Below are 12,763 nucleotides of genomic sequence, written 5' to 3'. Positions count from 1 at the left end.
AGCCGGACTGATTTTCTTGGTTTCTCTGGTTGTTCAGGTGTGCAAGCAACAGGTTTTTCTGCTATCACTTCTCTGCGTTTTTCTGGTCGCTCCGGTGTACTTGAAGAATGCTTTCATTTTGGAGCAACACGTTTTCCTGCTGCCACTTCTCTGCGTTTCTCTGATCGTTCCGGTGTGCTAGAGGAAGTTTTAGGTTTTGGGGATGGTGCAGCCAATTTCCCTTCAATCAATGCAATGAGCTCCTCCCAGCTGCTCTGCTGTTGAGTGAGACTATGGCTCACTATCAATCGAATCAGTCTATGGTGGCTAACAACTGCTTCTACATGCTGTGTCGTTTTCAGGCTTCGGGCCGCATCATGCAATAGTGAATTTAAAAGTGCAGGCATATTTACAGAACATTTCTCTTTCAAAACAGCTAAAAGTTTAAGATGGCGTGGTCTTGCCACGTCCCTCCTTCCTTCGCACGTAATGTAGCTCTGTACTATCTTTGCTAGTTCGGTCCAGGGTTCTCCTAACATTGCTGGCAGAACTCCCTTCCCCTTTACTGTCAAGCTTTGGCCTTCGTCCTGAAAAATTTCCATAATCTTGTGCAGTCTTTCTTTCTTCAGCGTCCATATAGGTCCGGTGGCTGGTAGGCCTGAGACTTCTGCAATTACATCGTCAGTGACCGCTATCCGCCTTTCTCTTACTATGGAGTGGTCCTCCTGCAGGTTTTGCAGAAATTCCAACGCCACTGTCTCGTTTGATTCTTGTAGGCGACTGAAATAATTCAGCCATCCAGCCTTTTCCAGGATCTCCCGGGCAGCAGCAGAGACTGTCAATTCTTGAGGTTCGCTTCAGACTGCCTTTCCTCCCCTGGTTCTACTAAGGATTTTCAATGGAACAGAAACTGCCTGTGCTGTTTTGGGATGCAGAGAAGGTGATCGTCGCGGAAAAAAACAGAGTATGCAGCAAAAATGGATTGCGGATGGCAACTTTGCGTAAAATAGAATTATCATACCGTTAAACCATGCCATACTTTCGTACACTATCTACCCCGAATGGTGTGCTGACACGTAACTCGTGGAGTAATGAGATTACCTTCCCCCCCGCGATGTGATAGGCTGTCCCAGCCGTCAAATAGAGGAGCAGCAGCCATCATGTAACCAGTCATAAAGGAACAACATATAGAATTAAGCCATGTTTTAGATGGACAACGAAATACCAAAATCGAGGCAAAAAGGTGGATCGCGTTTTACATAAGAGCCTGCGTAATATGATGCGAGGCTGGGGGATGGGACGTCTATCAATCGTACGAAATCCCCAGAAGTCATTGTCAGTTCCCTTTCCATGATTGGTAGTAATGAGTGTTCGTGCGATATGTTCATCGGGAAATAAAATATGAATTATTCATAGGATAGAAGAGATGAAGAGGTATTAATATCATCCCTGTTGGTGTAACTATTATGACTTCGATACCATTAACAGAGCTCTGCTGCCGACAGGTGTTCATAACGTTGGCAGAGTTGTTTATTTCACCCGTGGAACCATGATCCTATATGTGTATAAAAAGTGTTTTGTCAAAACGCAGGCCATTATGCTGGCTTGGTAACCAGGTAGCCATAATGCCATTCACAAGGAGGGTGCGAATCGTGGGCAGGCCGGCTCGTGATGAGACCCCCTGTTCCAAGGTCTATTTTTTTTAGTGTACCTTTTGGACCATATCCTTGGTGTGGTGGCCATGTTGGGAATGCCACTTCGCTTCCAACCTGATGATCATGGTAGGCTGGCTCTTGATGAGACCCCCTATCTTGCATTTGACAATTAATAATCCATATTGATTATCATTTCTTTCTTTGCAAAGCACCTTTTTCTTATTTATTTACACATAAGGGTGGTTCAGCACTCCTTAAGAGTGGGAATGGTGGAAGAAGTCTTATCATCCCAACAAGAAGATATAAATCCTCTGTTCTTATTCCTGTGTAATAATCAGAGAAAGATTTTTAAGGAGATCGCCATGATAAAGATAACCAACCAGGACAATGGGAATAAGTCAATGACAATGGTGATTAGAAGTAAAGTATGTCCCTCCTTTTGTCCTCTTATCAATACTAGGCTCTATAAAGATAGCGATTTTATGATTTGATGACTTCGGCATGTTGTAGTTGATGTTCATTGCATAAGTATATAGTTGTATCTTAAAGACTGGAGAGATCATGGGCGAAAAGCATCCTTAATATGAATCATCACTGAGAGCAAAGATATGGCTATGGTATTCCTTTTGAAAGAGAACAATCCATGCAAACAAATATTTGGGATGTCGTTCTTTGAAAGAAACAGCCTAAGATCATGAGTGCTGTCTGCAAAAACTCTCAACTGCTGTTCCGTTTGAAAAGGAACAACAATAACTCGCAAATGCTACTCCTTTTGAAAAGGAACAGCAAAAACACGAAATTCTATTCCTTTTGAGAAAAGAACAACAAAAAACACGAAATGTTGTTCCTTTTGAGAAAGGAACAGCAAAAACATGAAGATAAGCAACTGTTGTTCCTTTTGGAAAAGGAACAGCAATAACTCTCAACTGTTGTTCCTTTTGAAAAGGAACAGTAAAACCCCAAAAATGTTGTTCCTTTGGAAAAGGAACAGCAAAAACTCACACCCGCTGTTCCTTTTTGAAAAAGGAACAGCAAAAACATGATGAAGCAACTATTGTTCCTTTTGGAAAAGGAACAACAAAAACACAAAAATGTTGTTCCTTTTGAAAAAGGAACAGCAAAAAAACGCGGAAACAAGCAACTGCTGTTCCTTTTTGGAAAAGGAACAGCAAAAACACGGAAACAAGCAACTGATGTTCCTTTTTGGAAAAGGAACAGCAAAAACACGCTGACTGTAAAAAGCAATCTTAAGAAAGAAAGATCAAAGAATTATTAAGAAAATGTATATACAAGAACTTATGTACAGGTCAAAAAAAAAAAAAAAAAATGCGTTCCTTACTGAACTATAGGTGAGGAAGGTTTTACTTCCTCTCCTAAAATTTCCATGTCAGTGTCTTGACATAGCTGCTCACAGAAGGATTCCCTAGTGAGTGGCCTGTGATAGAGACGAACTCGGTGGCCATTTACTTTGAATGCATATCCAGAACCATCGATTGTGATGAGGGTAAGGGTCCCATTATCATGAACTTTCTGGATTTCGTATGGCCCCAACCAACGAGTCTGCAGTTTCCCTGGGAAATCCTGAAACCGAGAGTCATATAACAGAGCCCAGTCTCCTTCATGAAAGACTTTATTCTTGATAAGTGCATCATGCCATTTAGCTCGTTGCTGTTGAATAAGTGCTGTGTTTTGTAATGCAGAGAGCCTTATTTCGTCCAGTTCATTAATATGCTGTAGTCGATTGATTTGTGCCTCACTTAAATCTAGGCCAACTTCCTGTGCAGTTCGTAGTGTTTGGATTTCGAATTCTATGGGGAAAATAGGTTGTTTCCCAAACACTAATTGATAGGGTGAATAACCAGTGGTGCTTCTCCAGGTGGTTCTATAGGCCCAGAGTGCTTCAGGTAGTCGGGCGGCCCAATCACGCCTATGTGAAGCAATGGTTTTTGTTAAGATTGATTCTATTACCTTATTGCTACTTTCTACTTGCCCATTCGCCTGCGGGTGATATGGGGTAGTAATTTTGTGTTGGACGTGATAATTGTAGTGTTGCAGCTAATTTGTTTCCGACAAATTGTGGTCCTCCATCTGTGATTATTTCTCTCGGAAGGCCATATCGTACAAACAAATGGAACAGGAACTATATTATCGAATCTTCTGTAGCTCTAGGCACCGCTTCGGCCTCAACCCATTTGGTAACATATTCTGTGGCTACCAAAATATATGTTCTCTGATTTGATGATGGGTTGATGGGTCCAACGAAGTCAAGAGCCCATCGTTCAAATGGTTCAATAACTAATTGTGGTCCCAGAGGCATTTCGTCGGCTTGACCAGGTCGTCCTGCTCGCTGGCAACTGTCACAGGCTTGAACAAATTTCTTTGAATCCTTAAAGATTGTAGGCCAGTAGTATCCCGTCTGCAATACTTTATGTGTTGTTCGTTTCTCGGCAAAGTGTCCCCCACATTGTCCATTATGACAAGCTTTTAAGATGTCGAAAATTTCATCTTCTCGGATACACCTTCTAATTTGCATGTCTGCCCCTGTGTGGAACAAATAACCCCCGATCCACGAAAATCGAGTACTCTTCTAAACAATCTGCTTACGTTCATTAGGGGTTAAGTGTTTTGGTAGCTTACCTACTGCAAGGTAGTTGGCAACATCAGCATACCAAGGTGTTTGAACAGCAATAGCAAATAGGTGCTCATCGGGAAATTGGTCTTCCACTGCTGCTGCCTCAATTGATTTTGGTATTCGTGAGAGAAAATCAGCTACAGGGTTTTCCTTGCTGGGTCTATCTTTGATTGTGATATCGAACTCCTGCAATAAGATCAACCATCTCATTATTCTAGCATTTGTAACAGGCTTATTTGCTAAATATTTGATAGCAGAATGATCTGTATATAAAACAACGGGATAGCCTGTAATATAATGTCTAAATTTATTGACAGCATGTATTACAGCGAGGAATTCCTTTTCGGTGACAGTGTAATTTAATTCAGCAGGGGGTAAATTTTTGCTGATATAATAAATAGCGTATGGTTTTTTATCCTCCTCCTACCCCAGGACTGCACCGATTGCTAAGTCTGAGGCATCAGATGAGATTTGGAACGGTAAATTCCAGTTTGGTCCTCGAAGGACTGGAGCTGTTGATACAAGCTTCTTTAAATCCTGGAAATCACGGTCGCATTTTTCTGTCCACATGAAATCAAAATTACCAGTTAATGCATATAAAGGTGTAGCAATGTGTGAATAATGTTCTATAAATCGTCTATAATACCCAGAAAATCCAAGAAAGCTGCGTACCTCTGTCTGAGTAGGGGGGGTGGGGATAAGCAACAGAATTTGAATTTTGGCCGGATCTACCTGAATCCCAGCTGCTGAGATGAAATGTCCGAGAATGAGTCCTTCAGTCATCATCATATAACATTTTTCGTGGCTTAGACAAAGCCTAGTATCAATGCAACGCTGTAGGACTTTTTCTAGGGTGTCCAGAGCTGGATCAAAATCATCTCCGTATGGTGTAAAGTCATCCATGTATACTTCAAGCCCATCGTTTATTAAATCTGCAAAGATGCTAAGAATGACCCTTTGGAATGTGGCAGGAGCATTACATAGGCCAAAGGGTAGAACTCTATAGGCAAACGTTCCCCAAGGACAAGTAAAGGTAGTTTTATCCTGGTCTTCAGGGGCAATCTGAATCTAATTGTATCCACTGAAGCCATCCAAGAAAGAAAAGAATTTCTTTCCTGCTAACGTGTCCAATACTTGGTCTATAAATGGGAGGGGAAAATGGTCTTTTTGTGTGGCTTTGTTTAACTCTCTATAATCCACGCAAATCCTCCATTTCCCATTCTTCTTGGGTACAACCACAAGTGGAGAGACCCACTTACTATTAGAAATAGGATAGATAAAATTAACATCTAAAAGCTTCTGAAGTTCTGCTTTTACAACATCTTTTAGGTGAGGGTTGAGTCTTCTTTGTGGTTGACGGACAGGTCTTGCATCTTTTTCTATATAAATATGGTGGGTGCACAATTGGGGGTCAATCCCTTTCATATCGGGGTAATCCCACGCAAATGCTTCTTGATGCTTCCGTAACAAGTGGATGAGTTTTACCCGGATGCGGGTGTCAGCCTGAGGAGCGAGTGAATCATATACATAAGGCAGATGGCATTGGCTTATGCCACGACTGGACGGCTCTGGTCTCTCATTAAAGATTATAAATGTTGATGAGATTGAAAGGAATTTGTGTGATGGTTTCAAGTATGGCGAATTTAATCGCTTTGTCCTCTGATCCGGCTGGCGATGCCTTGTATCGTTCCAGATCATTCCAAGTGGAAGTCTATTTAATGGAGTATTGGCTCCAGGTTTGCAATTCAGGTAGTGTTGTTTTGAGTTCAAGTGATAATGGAAGGAAGGTGCCCAATTCTAGCTCTGTGAGGAGTCTCAGAGGTCTCACTTCCGACCAGCGTGCGCCCTCTGTCATTCTCAGGGTGGGAAATTCTTCGCTCTCGACTGTGCAGAGGAAGGTGCGGTGTAAAGATTCTGTCTCGGGCTCTTTTAGAGACTTTCTGAGTGATAGGGTCACGGCTTTGCCTCTCAATTCAGGAATTGCTGGTTCTGTGTCTAGTTTTGGCACTAAGTCTCTCTGTGTTAATTGCTTGTGGTCTCCCCTGCTCATGGCCCCGCGTCAAAGAGGAGTTCCGAGAAGAGGGGGTGTATGGGGCGTAAGAAGAGGGCAGGAAGCTCGAGCCAGAGCAATTCCTCCGCTAGCTATAGTTGCGCCACCCTCTTCCCCCTCAGAGGAGTCTGACCCCTCTGAGAACAGCCATGTACACACCTCCAGATTCACCTTCAAGTGCAGGCGAAATCAACCGCTTATTTCAGTCATGGTAACGGTGATTGCTTCTGAGGAAGAGGAGGAAACAGTTAGCCCGGAGGAGGACCACGGGGAGCAAATTCGAACACGGAATGTCCAGATGAATGCAGAGGATGGTAATGAAGCAGCCCCTCCTCCGGATGTCAGTAATCCTGTTGCTCCTGTTGATGGATTGGCCACTCATCCGCATCCGGTCCCTCCACTGGAAGTTCGCCTGGAAGATATGGGAGATGGAATTATGCTCGATTGGCTTCCTCTCCCGCAAGATGCCAATAATAGCGTACAAGGTGAGCCTCCGAAGGCTTAATTTCTGTTACAACTCTTGATTGATTTGCATGTTTTGGAGCTTTTTGGTGGGGGTTCTTCTATATGCGTGGCACCCAGTTTTTGTCAGTGGGTATGGGACCTTTCAGAGCTCGTGGTGTTTCCAGAACTCTGGAACTGATGGTCTCCTTACTCTTCTCCGCAACACTGCTACCAAGCAGCAAGCCACAAGCCACAAGCTTATGAATCACTGGATAGACAATTATGCTTACTGCTGTTCTTTTGATGGGGTCTCTTTTGTAAGTCAGGTGGCCACTTGCACCTGTTCTACTTATGTTCTTTTTGATGGGGCCTCTTTATGTAATTCAGGTGGCCACTTGCACCTGTTCTTGTTTCTCTGACAGAGGGTGGGCTCATGCATCCTCAGAGGTTAAGTCCTCTTTGTAAATATTTTTCTACTTTTTAATACAATAGCTTACTAAGTCTTTACACAAAAAAAAAAAAAAAAACAGGTGGATGAGTTTTATTTCTTGATCCAGTGTAAGGTTGGCATTGATGTTTAGCGTTTTTCCTGGTTCAATTTCCACTGCTTTACTATTGGCAACAGAAGTTACAGGTATCGTTTGGTCATGTGTATCTTTCAAGGGATCTTCTTCTAGTTCGTTCTCGAATGCAGCTTCTATCATAAAACATTGTGCATGAGGTCTAGATTCAGTTTGACTAACAAAGTTATTGATGGCGTCATCTTCTGTTTGGTCTTTAAAGTCTAGGGCCCTCTGTATAGTCAATGGTGATCTGATATTGTCAGTAAGGTATGATACAGGGTGCTGGTTAGTTTTTATCATTGCTAGACTTGGCTGTGTTGGAGGGTATAGGACTAGGTTTTTAATATCTGGTCCTCTGGTTATGGTCATATTCCCCTGCCGGCAACCAATGTAAGCATCGGCGGTAGCAAGCCAAGGTCTACCTAAAATTAGCGGGTGTCCATCCAGTCGGGTTTTTGGATTAATTACCAGGAAATCAGTTGGGTATTCCCAAGAATCTATAGAGACCATGACATCATATAGAGTTCCTTCTGGTCGAACTACAGATCGGTCAGCCAATTCTAACAAAGTAGAGGTGGGTTCTACTGATGTAATACCGAGCTTTTGGCAAGTAGAAGTTGTCAAAATATTAATTGCAGCTCCTAAATCAACTAAAGCATTAGTCAGGGTCTGGCCATAGATTTGGACAGTTACGATTGGATTTCCTGGATCTTCATATTTAATGGGTTCTCTTGATAACAGGTCAGATAAAGTACCAACTACTTGGACTCTTGGGTTAATGGTTACATTCCTCGGTTTTTTTATGCCCAATTATTTTATAGTTTTTGCATATATAGGGATGTCTTGAATGGCTTGGAGGAAAGGAATTCGTATGTACTGGTTTTGTAGCTCTCCCAGAATGTCAAAGTCTGGATGTTGTACAGGTCGTGGCATGACTAATCGTTCTGGGAAGGGAGGAGAGGGAGTATTTGCTTGATGATGAGTCTGCTCCTTATTTGCACCCTCTTGTTGTAACGACTGTTCTATTGGTAACTGATCTTCAATGTGAACTGTTTTATCTCCCTCTGTTTCTATTATATGTCCATATCTTAACTGAAGATCATTGCACTCCCTTAGTTCGGGTCCGATTTCTGCTGATTCTATAATTTGGAGGGATTGGACCGGCCTGTTATTAGTATTAGGATTGGGTTGGGCTGGGAATTGCGGTCTCAGATTAGACTGGGGATTTTGTTGCAAAGCTGGCAGAGTCGGTTGAGGGAGCGGAATAGTTCCTGTTGGCTGATATGTCGATTTTGGCCAATTTGTCTGCCAGGGTGAACTTTGTGAAGTAGGGGGGGTCCATTGCGGAGGGTATGAGCTATTCTGCCAATATGGTGGGGCGTAAGGAAAATTCGGCCAACCAAATTGGCTTGGCTGATTCATCCATGGATTTGAAGAAGGAAATGGTTGTGATGACCAGTTCGGAAATGGAGGTTGAGATTGGTTTTGCCACATACTATATTGCTGAGCGTTATATTGTGGAGGCTGAAAAGAAGAAGTTGGATCTGAAAACATACCTGATTGCCTTGGTTGCCATTGGCAACGCTGGTTAACGAAGTATGCTGATTCTGGTTCTTCTTCTGCTTCCTTATATACTGCTTTCAATCCAGGAAGTGAGGGGCAACTTTCAGTAAGATGATCTTTTGTACAGATAGCACATGTTTGAACTGCATCCAGCGGACATTCCTTGTGGCTATGTTTTCTTCTACATCGGGGGCAGAAGATCGCCAAATTCTGTTCTGCCTCTATCTGCTTCTGTTTAGCCTGCACAATATCAAGTTGTGTAGTCAATGTCCCCAGGATATCAGTTTTAAAATTTTCTAATAAATTCCCAAGTTCTACACGTGTTACTCCTTCTGTTGGTATTTTGTTATCTCTAACAAACCGATCATATTCTGCTGGCTTTATCCTCGTGCTACCTCTCGAGCTCCTGATACATAAATCAATGATGTCAGCAAAATTTTCTTGATAAATATCTCCTTTTCCCATGATATTTAATGTTTCAATCCATTGTTCCTTCATGCCTCTAATCAATGTTGTTTTTAACACATTATCAGGCAGCGGTAGTGATGCATATGGAGATCTCTGCAAATTATACTAAAAACGTTCTACATATTCTTCTAGTATTTCATTTGGTCTAGCTGTCATCTGAAATATTTCATCTTTCAGTTCTCTAGACCTACAATAATCTTGATATTTCTTTAGGAAAGATTCTTTCATCTGCTCCTAGTTATTTATAACCCCACCACCTAAACCCATAAGCCATCTTAAAGATGCTCCTTTCAAAGTGGAGGGGAACAACTTTAATTTCTGGGGGTCAGTGGTGTAATCATATCCCCTGCATAATACATCAAATTCAAATAAGAATGCATCAGGATCCTCTGATGTAAGTCCACAAAATGTAGGAATGTGTTGAAGGGGAATTGCTTTCATAGGAGCATTTGCTGCGGAATCCACTATAGGATATTGTAATGTAGAAGTTTGAGTGTTTGGTTGATTCTGTGCCATGGGATCGAATATGTGCCAGTAACCTTCCGATATTTCTAAGAGGGTATTCCTAGGCGGAGAAGGAACGGCCTTAACAGGGATTGTTTTAATAGTACTTCCTTTATCTGGAATAACGGGAGTCCCTGTTGCTTGAGGAGATTGAATCCCTTCAACAATGATTTTTACAGCGCTTCCTTTATCTGGGCTTTTTAATGGATGAATTATCCTAGGAGGAGATCTTGGCTCCTCAACTTCTCCTGTTTCCCCTTCTCCTTCACAAAGATTGCTTAGATTCCCTTCCTGCAGTCGTTCTGGAATAGAATTTTCAATTTCTTGAAAGTTCTGTTCATCAGTCTGACTATGCACCTCAGCGAAGGCTACAGATGGTGATCCTATGGCCTAAAGGGAGCTAGTAGGTTGTTTAGAATTGGTTTTCCTAAACCCTACTGATGGTTGAGATTCAGTTTTCTTATAGATTTCATCTATGAAGGTTGTTCGGCCAAGGGTCACCGGCCCTTTGGCTTTTTTGGGTTTGAACGGAGGTTTGATAATTTTTTCTGGCTTTTTCTGCTTAGTCATGCACTCTATAAACTACCAAATTCTATTCAACCCACAATTCTGCCAGGAAAGCGGACGGTGGAGCAGGGCTTTTACATGCTCCGTACGTAGGTTCTTACCTTCCGTTTTTAAAATCCAACTCTCCCCTAGCAGACTCGTACACTACTCTATAAAAGACAAATGGTTGTACTCTTTCCCCGGCAACGACGCCAAAATGTAGAGCTGTAACAAGGGTCTCTTTCACCTCTAGTTATGCTACATTAATAAGTCAATCCGGGAACGCATTGTTATTGAAAAGAGTAGCTCAATCCGAGGCTATTCGTCATAGTAATGCTTCGTAGTACAGTGTCTAGAAAATACAAGAGTAAATGGCTGCTAAACCTATGACTAAATTGCTTTTAAAAAGAATAAAATCACACAACGCAGTTTATTAGTCAAGGGTACGGAAGCGATAACCCATCCCTCTAGAAACTGATGGAAAGGAAATTAGAGAATGGACCATAGGTCTGGGAGCTAGGCAGCGACTTGTTGAGGCTCACTACAACCTTAGACCTTCTCTCACACCAAAACAGTAAATGCAAGTAACTGGAACAGCAGAAATTAAAATGGAACAGCAAATCTGAAATGGAACAGCAATAAATGGAACAACAAGAAATGGAACAGCAATCCAATAAACTAAATCTCGCGAGTCAAACTACGCTTGCTCTATTGAATTAAACTCACATCCTGCAATCAAATAGCAATCTTCTCTCTAAAGCAACTTCAATGAATTATACTTTATGGAACAATATTCACAAATGAATTATGGAACAGCAATCATCAAACGTATATACACAACACACTTACTATAGCAATCTGATGATTAAAGAGAATATGACTATGTCTCCAAATAGAATAATATTACTTTCGGATTCCAATAACTGAGATTTCAAATGAATCCAATACAGCAATATTCAATATGAAGGCTCTGTAACAGAAACAGTTGGCTTAGTCTGCAAACATGCAATCAACTCTGAAGAGATTCACTTACGCAATACAGAGTCACGACATAAATCTGAAAGAAACCATTAGTGAATTAATTGTAACAGAGCATGGAATAGCATATGAAAAACATATCAGATTACCGAACTGTAAAGATAAACAAATCACACAGAAACCAAATTATAATGATACAAAAGCAAGTGTCCTTTGGAGCCGGGCCCTTAGCTTCCAACGGCACACTGCCTTAGGTTACTCCAGAAGCAGAGATGAAATAAACACCAAGTATTTTGTATTAAAACATCAACAAATGTACAGCAAAACAAGTCTTAGTGAGAGTCGATGATCAAAGTTGAATCTGGAATTAACAGTTACATATATGAACAAAAAGTCCTCTTGCTTAACACTGTTGTCCCTTTTTATAAGAGTAATGGTGGAGGTATCTAGGTAACAAAAATAAGCAAAACAGCGATCCCTCAGGATCAAAGATCCTGAGGGATTCGCCAAGCCATTAATCCTTTACTTTTCTTCCCCTGCTTCGCCGAGTCGATAATCCTTCTTCCTTTCCAGGGTCGTCTTGCTTCGATCTGTTCGATCTTGTTCGCATCTGGTTCCCTCCTAAAGGGACAGCAGTTATTGCTTCTTTGTCTTTTCCTTTCGAATGGAAATCCTTCGTTTCCATCCTTTCCTGCATGGAAAAATAACAATTATCAGCAATTAAGTTTTCCATGCTAATTCTCACACATTCTATTAAAATTCTTTATTTCTTTAAGCTCACTATGCAGAAAGGGTTACAATTGTTACTGAAAAGTCACTAAATTGTTCGTCAAAAACATACCTTTCCAGTGCTCCACAGTAGTGTTAGCAAGAAATATTATCACTTGCATTCTCCTACAGTTCAGACCTGTGTGTGCCTCTTGAATCGTTTTTTGTATACATGCAACCACCTATACATCAGAGACCGAGTTGATTTCTTACACCTGTAGCAGTTTTTTTGGAGTGCCAAGTTGAGTTCAAATAGTCCCATATCAGCCCATTCAATCTTTGTCCATTGGGATAAATTACCAAGTGTATTCTCTGCATTAGTATTGTAAAAGTTTGGCATTGCTCTCTATGTTGGTTTGAAACATTGAAGGTTACGAACTGAGTTTTATTTATTTTAGATTATTGTTGATGAATTGAGTTGACCTATTAAATTTTAAAAATGATTCAAATTGGCACTTTATTAGAGATATTAAGAACTCTAATTATGTCAACTACTAAAAGCACAATAACCATCAGCAAGGAAACTCTTTTTTACATTCAAACTTGCTTGCAACATACACAAGAGAAGATTGATTTTTTGTAGCCTAAAGCTCAACTTCAGCAAGATGAGTTA

This window comes from Pinus tabuliformis, chromosome 1_2, assembly GCF_031772625.1.
Source record: "Pinus tabuliformis cultivar Carrire ecotype Pingquan chromosome 1_2, CPIR1, whole genome shotgun sequence".
NCBI classification, from domain to species: domain Eukaryota; kingdom Viridiplantae; phylum Streptophyta; class Pinopsida; order Pinales; family Pinaceae; genus Pinus; species Pinus tabuliformis.
Note: the sequence above shows the minus strand (reverse complement) of the source record.